The sequence below is a fragment of the Haemaphysalis longicornis genome, unplaced genomic scaffold, assembly GCF_048455015.1.
Source record: "Haemaphysalis longicornis isolate Haplotype H1 unplaced genomic scaffold, Haemaphysalis longicornis Haplotype H1 scaffold_1, whole genome shotgun sequence".
Taxonomy (NCBI): domain Eukaryota; kingdom Metazoa; phylum Arthropoda; class Arachnida; order Ixodida; family Ixodidae; genus Haemaphysalis; species Haemaphysalis longicornis.
Window position 1 is genome coordinate 143,759,369 of NW_027526203.1, and position 6,235 is coordinate 143,765,603.

Below are 6,235 nucleotides of genomic sequence, written 5' to 3' on the forward strand. Positions count from 1 at the left end.
AAAATGCAACACAAAAGTTTCGTGTCAGTGTTAAAGGAGCCATGAAGAGAAAACACAAGTTTGGTTCATTCAAAAGATTGTCTCGTTAGAATCATACTGACACCACTTTTAACGTAAACTTCGCTCAAATAGGCTACATAATTAGGAAAAACGGGAATGGTCATGCGACCCACCAGCTCATTTCCCGCAACAGAACCTGTGATGTCACATGGGCTAAGCTCTGCGATTGGCGGAGGCTGGCAGAAGCAGACGCAAATTAGGTAGAGCTTACAAACTAGACGAACGAGCGATTTGCGCTTAAATTTAGGGCACATTCTTTACAAAGCAATAGGAATGATGGGACAAACAGTAGAAGTTACGAAAGCACATGTAAACATAGAAGTACTGATGCGTTCTGCTGTTCGTACTGCGCACAGCATGCTTTGGTTTAGCTGCACAGCACTATGGGCTATGGGGCTTGGGGTTGTCTCAGAATCTCTATGGTCTCAGACTCCATGGTCTCAGACGACACTGGCCGATTGACGCAAGCAACGGTGTCTTACGTGACCCCATTTGTCGAGCGAGCACTGTTTCATGGAACGAATATTTTCTCCCAGAACAAAAACAAGCCAGGTTTAAATGCGGGCAAAAACAAACCAAACGCTTGCCACGGTATGGTGGCGCCATCTAGGTTACGGAACGTAAAGAAACGCGGGAACAAACCAACACCGCTACAGGGTGGAGACAACCTTTGAACGGTCCCGTGCCGCCGCAATTGGGCCAACGGGCTCAACGCGTTATTCTTTTCGTTTCCCACGAGACCTAGCAACGCGAAACAGACAATATGATTCAAACTTCTTCAGTAAACCGCGTTGCGGCGATAATTTTAGCGCGGTTTTGACACAATGACTTGCTTCGGCGGCGAGCGAGCAACCGAACATGGCGGCGCCAGCGTTACGTGTCTCTACCCTGTACGGCGAATGCGTGAATGAAGGTATTCTAGGCTGCAGACATGGAGGAAAGAAAAGTTTAGGAGGGAGCGTCACGTGACAATCGTTTAGCCTAGTCATAAAAAATAAAAAGGAAAGACTGATGGGAGGTGTTCTATTCACGTGACAGGCAAGCGGTAGTTCTTTGCGCCTCATGTGGCCCTTCGCCGACGCTGCGTGCGTGCGTCTATCCGTTTGGTTGCCGGGCCGTCCGCGTATTCGAGTTTCGGCGACGAGTCGTTGCGCGCAGCTCTGCCTGCAACCCGAAACGCGCAGCGGCCTGATCGTGCGGGCAAAGTGGTCGGACGGGAGAGGCAGAAAACATCTTTGTTTACTGAGCTTTCGGACCCGTCGAAGTTCACGCCGCAGTCGGAGAGTTGTGTGCCGCCGCCGCGTGCAGAAGTGGAAATGATCTTTTCAACTTTGCCGCTCAGGCAAAGTTGAAAAGATCAACCATTTCAACCGTTTCTTTAACGATTTATTGGCAAGGCGCAGTCAGTCCACAATTTAGCAAGGTCCCTCCCAGGCGTAATCTAGCATTCGTTTTTTTTTTTTCATATACGTATCGCACCGATCAAGCGGTCCTCAGCGGACAAACAGCCGGAGTACTGCTTGCGACGCGAGGTGGTCACACCCAACATAAGGGTTCTGAGCCCTTTGTTTTCCAGTGCACTGAAGTAGATAAATACGTACCATCACGCCGGAGCACCGGAAAGGCGAACGTATGCAAAAGCGCGCGCGAAACCAAAGCTAGTCTCACCACCTCCCCGCCAACACGACACTCGTTACGCGCGATAACTCAGCAGAATGCCAAACGCAATCGTCACAGCACACCTGGCAAACACCGCGCAGCTGTAGGCCGCTCCATGCTTGTGAATGTTTACGGCGGCGCGTTCGAGCGATCCAACGTCAGAAGTGAAATTCGGCTTGCAGCTCGTGAGGGTGCTTCGTAAGAAGGCGATCGAAGTCTCGCCTTGCTTTGAACAGCGACAGCGGCAGTACTTCCACGATACGAAGCTTGGAGCGCAACGCTGGCGAACAATCGCGTACGGCGCCTTCGGCGACGGCGCTCGCCTCCATCTCCACCGGCGGCCAGCCGGAGCCACTAAATGCTACCGCGGGCCTGAGAGTGGTGCTTTTTCCATAATGCATTGCGCGGGAGGAGCCCGAGGAGAGGAGAATGCGGCGTCAGAGGAGGTTGGCTTGCCAAGGCTGTGCCGCCTGACGTCATGCTCCCTCCTAACATTTTCTTCCTCCATGGCTGCAGAGCGGTCGGTTCCCGTGATGTCACTTGGGACCACGAAAACGCACGATTGAGCGGGAAAATCAAAATTTTAACCTAAATTGTTTAATTTCTCAGTGAATAAAGCATCGTTTGTATCCGGACAAGCGCTGGGGGCACTATAAAACACGAAATCTTTCGAATAAAACCAACTTGCATTTTCTCTTCATGGCTCCTGTAAAGCAGGGCAGCCGACACCCTCGCAATACCTGTGCAAAGTTACCTGCATAACAGCAAAGTGGAATTTCCTGCTAGGGTAGTTGGTGGGTGGTTCCCATGCTTTGAAGTGCAACGGAAAACATTGGAAGCAAACACAAGGTAGATAGCCCAGGTGCTAACTCCCAACTAATTTTACTGCCCTTGACACAAGCTGAACATTCCCGATGATCCGGTGGAAATTTGATCACTGGGAATAGTCAGCTCACGTCAAGAGCAATAAAATTATAGTTGAAAGTTAGCACCTGTGCTGTCTACCTTGTGTTCGCTGCCCGTGTTTTCTGTTGCACTTCAAAGCATGGGAACAACAGCAAAGCTTGTGCCTCGTTGCACACGAGTTAGATGGGGTGCACAATGCGTGAAAGCGTTATACGGGAGGAGCACAATTCCTGTGATCCGATTTACAAACACTCACAGTCGGCAGTGTCACTGGCTGCCCAAGGGGAAAAGGGAAGGGCAGTACAATGATGAACATTGCGGTTAAGAGTAGTGTGAACGTCGGATGCATGTGTGCGAGGTTGCAGTCATTGTGTGGAAGCAGGCATCAAGCGAGAGTGCGACTACGCGTCACTTCAACCCGGGCTGCCAGTGTCGCCACTGAATGCGGCTCGCAGTACTCATTGAAGCGCTGCTACAACAACACTGCGGACCCAGTAAGCACTGGGACATTAAGCACAGCGACCATGCAGCAAACAAAGAACTGTTCGACACATCAGCCACATGCTTCACCAAGACAGCAGGCATGCCGCTCCTCCTGTTTCATTTTATAACGACATATATAGGCAACAGGAGGGGACCGATGAATCGGAATATTAAAGGGGTACTGACACAAAATTTTGAAGGCGAGATAACTTCGGAGATAGATTGGTGTGAACACATATACATCATCTGCAAAACATCAGCGGCGATTACAGCCTAGAACATATTTAAAACCAATTTTAAAATGTGCGAAACGCAAACGAGCAGCCAGCAGAGAACCATGCACAATCGACATCCCGTGTGTAAAGAAGCAACATCCAAACACGTCACGAGTTTGTGCCGGCGTTTTTCGCCCGCTCGCCCAGCTCGCCGCTCCAATCGGAGGGCCGGAGGGCGGAGCTTCTGCTCTCGAGAACAAACGACCCAATCGTTGGCGGCGGAGGCGCCGTGATTTCGTCGGCTCATCGCGCAGCTGGCCGCGACCAAAGTTCTACAGCGATTCCAGGCACTCTGTTTCTATTACTTGTTATTTACATTGGATGCGAAAACGCGCCGGAGACACGAAAAGTCCACTGAGCGAGCCGCACGGTCGCTGTGCAGGCGGCGGCCACGGCCGCGAAGTGGCTCAGGCCGGCGCAGGTAGCTCGAGTGATAGCTTGTTGCCGCTGCCAAGTCCCAACCATGGCAGCTTATATGAGAAAGGAGTTAGTGATGCGATGGCGGGTTGCATTAAAAATTGTCATCTGCACCACTTACGAGAGCGGCAATCGAATATCCGCCGCAGTGCTAATTGCCGAACACATCTGTAGGCGGATTTGTAGGCAGACCGGCTGGCTGCTCCCAGCGTGCGTCTTGCCACCCACTGTCTCAAGCGTTGCGCGTCATTCTTTAGCCGCGGTAGCATTTGCACGTACTCGCAGCGCCTGCGTCACGTCCATGGTCGCTTTTTAATGAAGCGGCTCACGAGATCAGTACGTGGCGACATTCGCAGAAACTGCCGGCGATGCGGATTCGACAGCATTTCGACAGTGCTACGGCAGCTCTGCTCTGTGATATCCCTCCGACGGTCATGTGGTCAGCTTTGTTCACACAAAATCCATCGTTTCGCGGCACCCGCTGAAACCGAAACTGCGACTGGTAGCTTTGAAAACGCCTCTAATTAAACAACCGTCGCACGCTGAAGCAAATGAGGTTTCTAGAGGTTATAAGTGGGTCACTAGCTACTTATCGCAACAAAAAAAAAACAAGATGCAAAATTTTTGTGGCAGTGCCCCTTTAACGTACACGTATTAGCCAATTTGGTCCGCAAGTTCACCTTACCTAATCCGAAGAACTGTGCTGCACATTTCTTCTGTTTTGGCAACCACAAGGTCAAACTTTTCTATAAAAATGTGCCACCTCTGTCGACCCAGAGGGTCTAAAATACCAATGCTTTTACTCCCATCATGGGGTGAAAAAGGTGCCCCAGAAGAGAACTCCTCACTTCAAGCACCCCCTCAACTCTCCCAGCCCAGCTACCTTATTCCTTCACCTACGTGGAGGGCAAACCTGCTGATGCCAAGGTCAAGCAGAAAACAGGGGCACTGGGCGGGCCTTTTTCCCCCCGCCCAATGGTTCTTACAAACCCTTGCCCCATGTGCACCACCCACGCTTTCCCCTGCACAGCACATGAGCAACACTGAGCCTTCAGGGGGGCAAACAATGATAAAACTAATAGGCAGACAGGCAGCAGGTGGCATTTACAGTCGCCTAAGTGACCCACGTGTCTGGGGAAGGCAGAAAGCGTCAATGCGGCACTTTGCCAGCAGATCATTCTTAATTTTTTTCAAACTTTTCCCACAATACCAATGCTGAAAGCATAAAAAAGCGTGCGAGTCAATTATCTTTCTGCTGTGGGGCAAAAGCATGGCAGCTGCTCCCCAACTTACCCCTGGCCCCTCCAACCAGATAGCTTCATGCCTGCTATGTGCACGTGCACATATGAATTGTGTTCAGCAAAATGCGAGACCTCGCTGGCAGTAACTCAACTTTTGCTGCAAAGTACGAGTACCCAGTTTCTTTTTTGTGCAGCATGCATGTTTACAATGGCTTCCCTGCACAACACCGCTGCTGTGCAGAAAAGTCAAAAAGGTACACAAACTTTGCACAAGACGAGTGTGCCACCAACGCTCGAGTGCCAGAAACAGGTAATTTTGTTGAGCACATGCTAGGGGTGCACGAGGTCAAATTTTCAGGTTTTGAATTCAAACAGCATAGCCATTACCAAATTATTCAATTTAACTTCCCAATTCCTAGTGTTTGTATTTATGACTGATTCAACACAATGGACATCAGAAACACTGGCAATATTGCGACACGTTCAACTAGGCCTTTGGCTGACATCCCAATACAAAAGCCCACACAGCGCTCACCTTAAACAAGCTAATCTTTTTACTTCCACCGCTAATGGACATATTCTTGGGACATGCTGAAAGCACGCACAGTTTTTCTGCACCTGTCAGTCCTGGTACACGATGGCAAGCTTTCATTTCTGCAGGTTTCGCAAGCATGCAAAAAATACAGAGGAAATTGGACAAGTGGAGGCGATGCCACCCAAGCAGGAAGAACTGAGCCACAACATTTGTTTCCCACCTTAACATTACAATCTTACGAGAAAGCATACACAGAAATAAAGTGCACTACAATCTTGGGTATCACCCCTTCAATTCTGTCACCGTGGCTGTCGACACTTTGCAGCCTTCAATACACTAAAACCTCGATATAACAAACATCAACACAACGTAATCCTCCAATTTAATTGTAAAGAAAGGGATGGGCGAAGAGAAGACAGACCGCAGGCCGCCGTTCCGAGATTCTACTTCTTCTTTCTCCCTTTATTCATCTTCATCTTCTTCTACAATAGTGAAGCTACAAGGTATGAGAAAGTTTCATTCCTCATGGAGATCACGTATGTTTCATCTCGATATAACGAAGTGGTGGTGTATTTTCATTACAACAAAGTCTCTGGACTTCAACTGCCCTGGAAGGACAACACAACGTCACTGTGACAGTAATGACCAAAAGGAAATAA